This window comes from Hibiscus syriacus, unplaced genomic scaffold, assembly GCF_006381635.1.
Source record: "Hibiscus syriacus cultivar Baekdansim isolate YM2019G1 unplaced genomic scaffold, ASM638163v2 tig00111792_pilon, whole genome shotgun sequence".
Classification (NCBI taxonomy): Eukaryota; Viridiplantae; Streptophyta; class Magnoliopsida; order Malvales; family Malvaceae; genus Hibiscus; species Hibiscus syriacus.
The window spans coordinates 558,594-572,050 of NW_024063179.1; the positions used below are offsets into that span (position 1 = coordinate 558,594).

Consider the following 13,457-nt stretch of genomic DNA (forward strand, 5'->3'; position numbering starts at 1 on the left):
AAAAAGGATCGTAATACCATTGAAGATAAGATGGAAATTGGAAAATAGCGATACTTTTCTATAATAACATCGATAATTTTTATATAAATTTAAAATGATTAAAGAAGTCAAAATTTAAAATTAATTTGTTTGAAAATTGTCGAAATTTAAATCGTTTGATACGTTTGGGGATATAGTGGTGAATCCAATCGTCACCTTGGATTTGATTTGTGGTGAATAGGGAGAAAACATTAAATTGTTTCGTTTTTCAGATTGAATTAGTGGTAATCAAATAACGCGAGGTGCCAATAAAATGACTTTATTAAAAGGGTTCATTCTAGGACTCTTATACATTTGGGTTTGGGTTTAAGGTTTGTAGTAAAGTAATTATCTCTGTAGACACCCATTTTGTATGGGTTTTAATTATTAATATTATTATTATTATTTACATCATTTTTGCAGGCCTAAATTACAAGATTAACCCAATCAAATCAGCCCAGTTAACCAGATCAAGTCCACAACCTAAACCCTAACCTAATCTAACCCTACCAGCCCGTGTCGCACCGCGTCGCCGATGAAGCTACTGTCGGAGACTAGTCGTCGTTGAAGAGCCAATCCTGCTGCCATCAACTCCAATCATTGTTCCAACAACCAAAGAACAAATCAAAACCCAAAAAAATCAATCCAAAACAAAAAATATATATAAACAACAGTAAAAGATCAAATAAAAAACTGATCCCAGAAAATCTGGGATCCCCACCAACCGAACCATGCCCCCATACCTTTGCCTATCACTCTCTGTCCCTATCCTCACCAAATCGAGTCACCATCAACGATTTTAAAAGGAAACATGCATTAAGAAAAATAGATAAGAGATCGGGGGGAAGAAGGAAACCACAAGGAAAGAAAGGATAGGATTCAAATAATAATAAAAAAAAAGTGAAGAGACTCACTTCGTTTGTCGTTCGTCAGAAAATTTCAAACATCGTCGGAGTTGGAGTGGCTGAGAGGTAACTCTTTAGATCTAGGCTTCTAGGGTTGGTTTAAAGTAAAATCGATCTAGGATTTGTCTTCTAGAGAAAAAATAGGATCGTTTAGGGCTTCTTATCTCGAGCACCAACCACCGTAGACTGTTGATGAGGGCGGCGGCGCTCGGTGGCTGTAGAGAGGCTTTATCTCTCGGTTGAGAGAAAATGGAAAAAAGAAAGTGAGATGGGAAGTAAAGAGAACAGCTGAAGAGAAGAAAATGAGGGCTAGGGTTCTACAATTTTTATAATGGGGTATTTATGCTAATCCCAAAATGACGTGGTTCTGGGGTTATGGTTTCTGAACCCTTATGCATAGGATAACCCCTTTGCTGCCCATCTTGGTTTTGTAAAGCTTTGTTTTAGTCACTGATAATGCTTAAAGGTTTAAATTAGTGTATTTTAGTCCTCTCTCGTGGCTTTTACATTTCTAAAGTTTGCTCCTTTATTTTTCCTACGCTTCATTTTGGTCACATTAGCTTATTTAATTCTGCTTCTGTTCATTTAATCTCTGGCGTGTTATTTTTAATACTTTAATTTTAGTCCTAAATGTTTACTGGTTTATTTCCATTCCTAGTGCTTATAATATATGTTATTCACATTTATATCCTTTTATTTTATGAATATTTTAATTTTTGTTCTTTAATTTCATGTATTTACATTTTAGTCATCTAATTTTCTGTATTTTTATACACTTTAATTTTTTTATTTCTTTTATTTTTATTTGTTGTATATATTTGTGTTTGTCTTTATTTTATGTTTATGTTATTTATTTCTTGTTCATCGTTGTGATGTGGAATTTTTATGGTTTGTTTATATCATTTTCCCTTATATTTATTATTCAATCATTTTAGTCCTTATACTTTTTATAAACGTGCTTGTTATATATTTTTAAAGATATTTTAACTTTTTAAATACTATATATAACATATATTATACAGTGTCGTATACATATATTTTGTTTATAAAGCTTTTTGTATATATGTGTAAAATATATTTATATTATTTTCTAGTATTCAATTGTTTTAATTATCATATATTTTTAGTATGTAATACATATTATCTATCATATTTCAAACCCCACTGTATGTTAAGCATAGTATAATATTTATGGATATTATAATGTTATTTTGCCTGTCTAAATATCATGTATACATGTTTGTACATATTAGTTTAGGTATTGATTTAGGGTACTGTGGGGGTGCTAATCCTTCCCCACGCGTAACCAACTCTCAAACTCAAATTTTAGGTAACACTGACCGTATTTGTTGTTTTAATTAAAATTAATATTTTATTAAAATGAAAAATATGTTTGAGTGCCCAAACATACCCTAATCAAAGATTGTTGGTGACTCCACGAACCAATTTTATTGTTTTTTAAACTCGAGTCACAAATTATTCGAGGCAAACGTTTTTACAAAATCTCGATTTTTAATTGACATAGATTTTTAAAAGGAATGTCTCGACATCTTGGTGACACCACTAGGGATATTTAAAGAGATAAGCCATTAGTTAATTAATTAGTTGTCTTTGCAATGAAAATTATAAACTCGCCTTAATTTAATTTTTGATCCCTTATGTTTTTGTATAACTTTGTGTTTATAATTTGATTAACCACTAAATAGTTGTATTGATTTGTTTGCTAATATTTTCATATTAAATAAAAGAATTGATAACTATGTTTTGTGTTGCCAGCTTTTATTGTATTTTTTTTGTTTTTCGCTTTTCCTCACACACTGCACAACTGCATTTTCATGACATTGAGCTAAAACTCCGCTCCGTCCCATTTAAGTGGGAGTGATAAACTATTCTCTCGTGATGGTTTTCACCTCCGTATGGGATAACATATTGCTCATGGGGAACACGCCTTATGGTCCTTGTGATGGTAATTAACTCCATGTAGACATAAGGGAGGTGTACTCCTCGAATTGAACTCGATCCAAATAAGTATGTGATGGGCCAAGATTGAGGGTCTGGCAGCCCAAGGGGCACCAATAAGGACAATTCGAGTACCTTTTTCCCTAGAGATGAAACTAGAATATAGTGAGCCCAGGACTATAGAGCTTGACCTACCCTTAGAAATCCTATGAGGAGAGTACACAAGGAAAAGTTTTTACGAATATTGAATAAATGCTTGAGAACTAGATATCATGCGGTTATGATTTTAAACAACGCATAGAGGTAGAAAGCATGTTCGGAGATAAATCCCATGAAGACAACTTCACATTGGAAGTAGAAATAGAGATCTCGTGATTAAACAACAAGTAATCTAAGGACAATAAGTGTCATCAAATGTGATAAAGTGTAGCAACAAATTTGGGTGCAATATTAGATCCCATGAAGAATACGACTCAAATAAACGAAGAAATGAATAATCATAAGTTTATTTTGACTACCTGTTGAAATAAAACCTTGTTGTCTAAATGAAGGTTGTTCTATGGTGGTCACTTTTGGAATTAACACCTTTTGTATTTTCATTTTGCATCTGTATTTGCATTCGCACTGCATTAATTTAAGCATTTTTACATGCATCAATCCTTGAGTATAGTGTAATTTATGGAGGACTCTATGACCCGTTCATACCTAGAGAAGAATTTGATAGCCATGTATATAAAGCTTGGAGCATGCCACTAAGAACTGTGGGGCTCCGAAGAGCAAGTTTTAGAATCTGATCGCTTCAGGGGCATGGTCCTTTCATGAGTAGTGGGTCATTTTGATGCTAATCAAGAAGAAATTATTCCATCTGCCATGAAACTTTTTTGTACTTGCATTGTTTTGTTTGAACTTATTTTTGTTCTTCCTTTCTTATTCTCTCAAATATTTGTAAAAATTTTGATGTCTAAATTTATTAAATAAAATCATACCTTATGAGTTTATGATCAATGAAGGAATTTTAATCTTGTAGCTCTGTAAATATCATTTGAATTAAAAGCTCTTTTGAGAATCAAGGTTATGGTCTCTAGGCAAGTGACAAGATTGAATCCTCGTAAAACAAGATCCCTTGATCCTACTCAAGAAATTACACCCGAAAATCATAACATTTTCTTGTAGGGGCCAAACTAGCCTTCTCCTCACATGAAAAGATGACCAAATGGCTCGACATTCAGGTATGTATAGGATAGGGGAAAATGGGGAATATTGCATATGAGGTTGCAAAATTGATTAGACCATACTTCTATTTAGGTGTTCAATGGTGACCATGATCTTCTCAAATGGAATTGTGGAATAGATGAACTTAGTTTAGGCCAGTTGCTTGGGAAGTGAACTCTAAAGATAATGTTTTTCTGACTTCCAACGACACCTAGGCTATAACATGTACTTCTCGATAAGCTTAAGAAATATTGAAGCCGGATACACAAAAGTTTAATGAAATAGTGATAGGTGGGTATAATAAAACGGGGCCACTCTGCTGAAAGTATTAAGTTGATAACTTGAAGGTAATTTCAAGCAACTATTGAGGTAAGTCTGAGCTTCATGAAGTAGTTATATTCAAACCATGACATTAATTGTGACGCAATGAATTCTTCGAGGTAAGGGAAAGAAAAGAGAGAAAAATAAAAGAGAAAAAAGAAAAATAAAAGAAAGAAAGAAAAATGAATGAAGAAAGATGAATTTGGGTAATTCAATAAAGGTGGCAATGCCTAAAGTTTAGATTAAGGAGTGTCGATGGATAATGGACTAAAGGAGTTGAGGAACACCTATTATAGTCAACTTCACACGAACACTCAGGAGTTTTTTCTTTAGATCGATACCTTAGGGCTACCTCTGCTAAAAGAGTCTACGAAACTTAAACAAATGGAAGATTTCAGACAACCGAAATAGAACTATTCTTAAAGGTCTAGCAATTGAGTATGTCAACTGCATCATTTTGTCTGTATCCAAATAAAATGTCAATCCAAAAATGGGGAATATGCCACAATGTTTACATGAACAGAAAAGAGAATGACAGCTCGATGACACAAACCATAGAACATTTAGGAAACCAACCTAAAATCAACCTGCCAAATCTTGCCACTTGTCAAAGAGCCATAACTTTGAAAGATTAAAAGCGTAATTAATTCTTTGATATTCTAATGAATTATTGTTTTATGATTTGTCTCAATTGCTATAGTAAGGGGCAACATTTTTCAAAATTCTTTCATCAAACATTTTTCAAAATTTCTTTTATTAATCATTTTCAGAACTTCTTCATTAATTTTTTTCAAGTTTTGAAAATAAAAATAGAGGAATAAAAACATTTTCAAACAAGATAATTTCTATGGAAGTATGTCTTGGAAGTTGTCGAATTCTCTTATACATAGAAGCTCAGAATCAGAATTTGGGGCAAAGAAAAGCGAACCTTGGGGGAAAAAGTCGTTGGGACATGAAGAACAAGCTATTGGGAACCAAAAATTGAGAAGATGCACTCTAATGTGAAAAAATGAAGAAGATTGGAGAATTCAAGAATGAAGACTTCCCACATACCTCTACATCTTGTTCTTTCATCATTGACATATTAGCATCAATCTTTCAGCATTCATTATTTTCCTCTCATGAGGATATTCTCAAAATTTTTGTTTCTTAAGACCATTTTTCTCTCATGAGAATAATTTCAAATTGTGTCTTCCTTAAGACCATAAGACTATATTCCCTGTCTTAAGGTTACATTAATTTTTGTTTCCAAAAAGTTGTCTTCCTCAAGATCATTTTCCTTTCTCAATGACATCTTTAAATTTTCAAAGAATCTCAACTTTCTTAAGATAATTTTTTCCTCTCTTGAGGATATCTTTAAAAATTTTCTAAAATGTTTGTCTTTCTTAAGATTGTTTCTCTTTAAACATAAATTTTATCTTGAAACAAAATTTCATCTCACTTTAGATATTTTCCCTTTGAAAATTTTCCATCTCATTCAAGACAGTTTCTCTCGAAACAAAATTCCTTCTCCCTTTAGATATTTCCCTTGAAAATTTTTCAAGATAGTTTTTCTTGAAACGAATATTTTATCTCCCATGAGATATTTTCCTTTGAAAATTTTTCGTCTCGCTCGAGACAGTTCCTCTTGAAACAAAAAATTCATCTCCCTTGATATATTTTCCTTTGAAAATTTTTGTCCCACTCGAGACAGTTTTTCTTGAAATAAAAATTTCATCTCACTTGAGATATTTTCCCTTGAAATTTTTGTCTTACTCGAAACAAGATTTTATCTCGCCTGATAATTTTTCATTAAAACAAAATTTCATTCTTCTCTATTAAATCACTTAAGGATTTGGATCAGCATTATCTCACTCAATATAGTTTTCCTCAAAATCAAACTTCAAAATCATTTCAGTTAAGATTTTATCTATCTTGAGATTGTTTTTCTTAGAACAAATTTCTTCTCACTTAAGGTTGTTTCCTTCGAAACTCAAACTTTGTGATTGTTTTTCTTAAAAAAATCATCTCACTCAAGATTGTTTTTCTTCAAACAAAATTTCATCTCAATTGAGATTGTTGTTCTTAAAACAAATTTTGTCTCGGTTGAGATAGTTTCTCATGAAACTCAAACTTTGAGATTGTTTTGCGTAAAACAAAATTTCATCTCACTTGAGATTATTGTTCTTGAAACAAATTTTCTCTCCCTTGAGACAGTTTTCATGAAATTCAAACTTTTAGATCGTTTTTCTTAAAACAAAATTCCATCTCGCTTGAGAATGTTTTTCTTAAAACAAATTTTGTCTCGCTTGAGATAGTTTCCCTTGAAAAACGAACTTTGAGATTGCTTAATTCAAAACAAATTTATATCTCCCTTGAGATAAAGATCATTTTCAGTCTCACATGAGACAACATCAAGATGGAACCGGACAACAACGCATTGTCTTTTTATCTTTGCCCTATTCTTGTTAACACAATAATTGACAAAGAGGGGCAGTTGTAGATGCCCACTTCGTTCGAGTTTTAATTCTTTATTATTATTATTATTATTATTATTATTAATTTTATTTACATCAATTTTGCAAGCCCAAATTACAAGATTGACCCAACCAAACTGACCCAGATAACCAGACCAAGCCCATAACCTAAACCCTAACCAAATCTAACCCTACCATCCCACGCCACACTGCACAGCCGATGAAGTTACTACCGGAGACTAGTCATCACCGAAGAGTCAATACTGCTACCATCAACTATGGTTACTATTCCAACAACCAAAAAAACCAAATCCCAAAAAAATCAATCCAAAATAGAAAAAACTAAAATAGTAAAAAATAATCCCAAAACATTTGAGATCCCCACCAACTAAGCCATGTCCTCATACCTTTGCCAACAACTTTCCGTCCATATCCTCACCAAATTGAGCCACCATCAACGATTTTAAAAGGAAGCATGCATGAAGAAAAAAAGATGAGAGATCGGGGGGGAGAAGAAAACCACAAGGAAAGAAAAGAGATTATTCGAATAATAAAAAAACAAGAGAAAATAAAGGAGAAGAAGAAGAGGAGACTCACTTAGCCCGTCGTTCGCCAGAAAATTTCAAACGTCGCCGGAGTTGGAGTGGCTGAGAGGTAACTCTTTATATCTAGGCCCCTAGGGTTGGTTTAAAGTAAAAACGATTTAGGATTAGACTTTTAGAGAGAGAGAAAAGATCGTTTAGGGCTTTTTATCTTGAGCACCAGCCACTGTAGACGGTTGATAAAGGCGGCGACGCTCGGTGAACGTAGAGAGCTTTTATCTCTCGATTGAGAGAAAATGGAAAAAAAGAAAGGGATATGTGAAGTAGAGAGAACAGTTGAGGAGAAGAAAATGAAGGCTAGGGTTTTAAAAATTTTATAATGGGTATTTATGCTAATCCTAAAATGATGTAGTTTTGGGGTTAGGGTTTTTGAACCCTTATGCATGGAATAACCCCTTTGCTAGCCATCCTGGTTTGGTAAAGTTTTGTTTTAGTCACTGGAAATTCTTGGATGTAAAGCTTCAAGGTTTAAATTAGTGTATTTTAGTCCTTTCTCGAGCCTTTTACATTTCTGAATTTTGCTCCTTTATTTTTCCTACACTTCATTTTGGTCACATTAGCTTATTTAATTATGATTCTATTTTTTTAATTTCTGGTGTGTTATTTTAAATACTTTTATTCTAGTCCTAAATTTTTAATGGTTTATTTCCATTCATAGTGCTTGTATTATCTGTTATTCACATTTTTACCCTTTTATTTTATGATTATTTTAATTTTTGTTCTTTAATTTCTTGCATTTACATTTTAATCATTTAATTTTCAGTATTTAATTTTTAGTATTTTATGCACCTTAGGTTTTAATTTCTTTTATTTTGATTCCTTTTATATATTTATGTTTGTCTTTATTTTATGCTTACGTTATTTATTTCTTGTTCCTCGCTATGTTATTACTTTTATTCGTTTTGCTCTGATAAATTATGCTTTAGTTCTTAGATATAGGTCCTATTTATTTATGTCATTTATTAATTTAATATGGATTTTTTATTGTTTATTTATATTTTTATCCCTTATATTTATTATTCAATAATTTTAGTTTCTTATACTTTTTATAAATTTGTTTGTTATATATTTTTAAAGATATTTTAACTTTTTAAATACTATAAGTAAAATATATTATACAGTGTTGTATACATATATCTTGTTTATAAAACTTTTGTATATATGTGTAAAATATATTTATATTTTTTTAGTATTCAATTGTTTTAATTATCATATATTTTTAGTATGCAATACATATTATCTATCATATTTCAAACCATACTGCATGTTAAGCATAGTATAATATATATTAGGTTATTTATGAATATTATAATGTTATTTTGCATGTCTAAATATCATGTCTATATGTTTGTACATATAAGTTTTGATTTTAATTTTAGTTAATTTGTATGATATCCTCATAAGCACTACTTGACTCGAATCAAAATAATTTGACTAAGGGTAATACCCATTTATTTTAGAATTGTTGTGAAATGATTGTCTTAAGGTATAAGAAGATCATTTCTGATGATTTTAAAATAAGAGGGTATCATATCAAGCGAAACTCTAAAAAATTATTTTACTTAAAATTTGGGAACGAGAGAAACAAATTATGTTCTCTTAATTAAATTCATCGAGAAAAGACTGTTAGATTGGATCTAAGGTCTGGTCTCGATGTCTTTAAATAATTGAACATCCTTATTCTTATTAAAGGTTGGTAAGATAATTAATTAGTTGTATTTATTTCATTGTGTACATTAGAAATAGATGTTAGCTTGCATGTGTTTAAAAGGGGTCCTAAATTATATTATATTTAACTTTATAAGTTTTATTGCAAGGACAACTAATTAATTAATTTGGTATCGATTTAGGGTACTTTTGGGTTGATAATCCTTTCCCACACATAAACGGCTCTTGGACTCAAATTTTTGGTAACATTGACCGTAAATTCTTGTTTTAATTAAAAATAATATTTTATTAAAATGACAAATATTTTTTGGGTGCCCAATCACACCCTAATCAAAGAATTTTTGCAACTTCACAAATAAATTTTGTTGTTTTTTAAACTCAAGTTGCAAATTATTCGAGGTGAACGTTTTCACAAAATCCCGATTTTTAGTCGACATAGATTTTTAAAAGGAACGTCTCAACAGTCTCTTTTAAAACAATGGAAAAAACATGTTGTATCGTGTAATCAATCCCAAAGGAAGTCTTAACAAAAATTGTTATACATGTTTTGCCTAATTCTATCGTTAATTTCCGCAATATTCGATTGAGTTGCAAGGCTTTTCATGAAGCCTCGAAGGAGGACTACATCTATCGCAACATTTCGATGAAGAATATTAGTATCATTCCACGGACTGAAGCCAAGAAAAGTTTTCAAAGAAGATGCAAAGCTAGTAATAATCTTGAAGCATTATACAGAATATGCATGTATGCTATTTTAGTAGAAATAACTCAGACTGCGGTCTAAATTGGTTGAAGGAAGTCATCGATAATAGCAATAATAAAGCCATATATGTGTATGGTATATTCCAAATCTGTTATGGGTTTGAAGAAGTAAGAGAAGAAGGAATTAGAGTCATGAAAGCTTTCAATACCGTCAATTATAAGAAAATAATTTTAGAAATTATGTATTCAGATATTCGAAGGTTTGTACGGTTAATGTGGTGGTGTCGTAACAATATCGAGGTTTGTGGTCCAAAACTAATCGGCTACAATTGTGATAAGAATTATCCTCGTAAATCAGTCAACCAAGGTTGACAACCAAGGACGGACGCAAGATTTTACGTCAGGGGGTGCGAACTTTTATATTTAGTAAAACTATATTGACATAACTAGTAAAAGAAATATGCACATCAAATAACATTCTTCCTCATTATCCTCTTTTTTGTTCCAAACAAACAACGATTTACAATTTGCACCAATATACTAGAGTTTTATATGTTAGAGAGAAGAAATATTAGTAACTATAGAAATTGAAGTTATAAGATAACTCTTAAAAAACTTAAAAACAAAGTAAAAACAACTTCCTGATTACGTAATAATTAGAAACCTATAAAATATTACAAATACTATATTCTTACTTATCAAAAGAAGGCATTCAAAATTACGTCGACCCTCTTTCATTAGTTCATAGTCATCAATAAGAGAATATATTAATAAACCATGTGCAATTTCCTTTTCAATATATGATATTAAGTAGCTTGAAAAAAACTCAATGTCCATTTTGCAACACAAGTGAGTCTTCACTAGATTCATGGCCGAGAAAGCTTGTTTCGTGGTCGTAGTAAAAGCCGGAAGAGTCAAAACAAGATGAACAAGTTGGCTAAGAAGAGGATAAATAAATGACTTTTGAGTCTTTACTAACAATTGACAAAGTTATGAAATTGTTGACGTCTTTCTCAATTCAAGGCTCCCTCGAGCTTCTAATTCAAAATATCCTAATTGAACTTTTAAGTGCAATCTTTCTTGCTCCGTAAAGTCTCCTGGGTAAAATTTGTCTGCAAGCTTGCATATATCATCAATGTAAAATGATTTAAAACCATCCCTTGAATCCAAAGGAGAACCAAGCTCAAGTAACTCAACCATGACATCTTTGAATTTAATGTTCATCTCATGCATTTGAGAATCAATAACAGAGAAAAACATATCAACACAATAGTGATGTCTACTGAGATGAAGTTTCATTGAATAAGAGACCTTCCTCTTCCACCTTTATACAAAGAATTCATATCAATTATTTCTATATATATCTTGTTTATCACAAAATGATGTTACTTTTTCAAGTAAAGGATCCCACCCTTCTTCTCTGAATTTTGTAAAAGCTTTTTTGAACTTGATACTAAATGTAAAGCATTTAGTATATATTGATATTTTCTTTGCAAAGCTTGACTAAGATCATCAGTGATGCTTAGAGTGTCTATCATGAGATGTAAGATGAATACAAACTCAAAAGATGTCATCACATCATAAACACTATCTGCTTCGCTTCTCTAAGTCAAATTTCTATCATTTATAATGTTATTCAGAACAAAACAAGTGGCATCAAACATCTTGAGCAAGCTACGAAGAGAAGTTAAATGTGAACCCCACCTGGTATCTCTCACATGTTGTAAAGTGCCAATATGATTTTTTTTCCATTTCCTGGATCTAACCCTTCAATAGCAATCATATTTGCAATATGACTTGCTTGTGCATCTCTTAATTGATCTTGTCTCTTGCACAAAGAGGTAACTAAATTTATGATGATAGTCAAATATGAGAAAAATTGTGTTACTGGAATCACTTCTTTAGACTTTGCTACCAAGGTCAATTGTAATATATGAGCAAGGCAATGGATGTAAATAAGAAAATGTACATTCTTTAAGGGGTAATTCTTGCAAACCATTGAATTCTAGGTGCATATTGCTAGCTCCACCATATCCTTGACCTCTTATATCTTTCACATTGAAACAACAATTTAAAAGAACATTACAAATTTCTTTCTTCAATGCGGATGAAGTAGTTTCCTTCATATGGACTAGGTCAAAAAAATCTTTCACGTATAAAACCTTCTTTATCAACATATCTTATCAAAATTTTCATTTTCTCCGTTTTTCGATTCATCACGAGCTTCATCAACTATGACACAAAAATTTTGTTCTCCAATTTCATCTCGAATATGCTTTTGTATTCGAGATCAAAAAAGACAAAGAATCTCAGTTTGGATTCTCGGAGAAACATACTTTGAATTCTTTAGAGCATTATTTAAAACCATAGTAACATCATCATTATAAGAAGCCAAGAAACTTACTAATTCAAGAAAGCTTCCAAGATAAGTTTCATTTTCCATTTCACCAAGACTCTGTAAAGCACAACCTTGAAAAATTAACCACTTCACAACTTCTATAGAAATTTTGAGTTGCAATCGATTTCTTGAAACTTGTTGAGATGTTTGTTTCTCAATCACCTTTCGATATGTTGAAGAGAGGTTATCAAATCATGATAAGTTTTCATGGCCTTCTTGTGGATAGAGTTAGCATCTTTCCCGACATGAAGAAGGAAAGAACAATTAGATCCTTTATTAACTTTCTTCGAAGATCGAAAACCATTACGAGTAAAAGCATTTGATCTCGGGTGTTCAAGAGGCTTATTAAAAAGAAAATATGAAAGACAATAAGTGTCATCATTGGTTGATAAATATTTCAACCAATCGGGAAATAACTTATTCCATGAAGTCAAAATTCGACGTCCATACTTATCAACATATTTCAGAGAAGAAATAGGTTGATAAGGACCTTTTCCAATATATGCTCTTCGAACTTCATCTTGTTTATTTGGAGGAAAATTCCAAATATAATTTAATATTCCAGGATCACGCTCAATAGCAGATGCATCAAAGGTTTCTTGTTAAACTTTTGGAGTTTTACTCGGACGACTATCTATCGTCGGAGAATTAATGGGTGTCGAACTTGGATTTGGAGAACTCTCACTAATATGAGGATAATTACTATTAAGTTCGAGATTCTTTTGATCAACCAAATTTTCAGTATATGAGAAGAACCAATATTACTTTCGGAATATCCCTTTCTTTTAAAAAGAGAATCAATTTTTCGATTACCCATATCGAGCTTCAGAGGTTATTCAGTTCTCCGCTTCTTGAAAGAAATGTCATATTCCACTCATTAATATCTTAACAATTATATTGTAATATTCAAATTATAAAAAATTATTTAATCTACATTGGATCATAAGTACTAATTTAGAAAGAATAATCTACTTAGTAACCATAGTCCCTAAAGATCATACTAACCCAAAGTCAAGAATTATTAAAAAAGAATTTTCAAAAATGATTAAAATATGGTAATTTTAAGTTAATAATAGGTCATAAATCTCTTATTGAACATATAAGATAACTTATAAAGTTCTAAAATCAAAGAAATTTAATAAAACTAAGATTTCACCATGGAAGCTCCTAAAGTAAACTTAAGGTTGAAGATAACAAACACATTTGAAAATATAAA

General features: G+C 31.3%; 1 long non-coding RNA gene across 1 annotated transcript; it reads right to left on the bottom strand.

Annotated features, from left to right (window-relative positions):
- Positions 1-371: 371 nt before the first annotated feature.
- Positions 372-1,222, bottom strand: LOC120170783. Its single transcript, XR_005520818.1, has 2 exons — positions 933-1,222; positions 372-783 (listed from the first exon to the last, which is right to left on the bottom strand). It is a non-coding gene; the product is annotated as an uncharacterized LOC120170783 (long non-coding RNA).
- Positions 1,223-13,457: the final 12,235 nt, after the last annotated feature.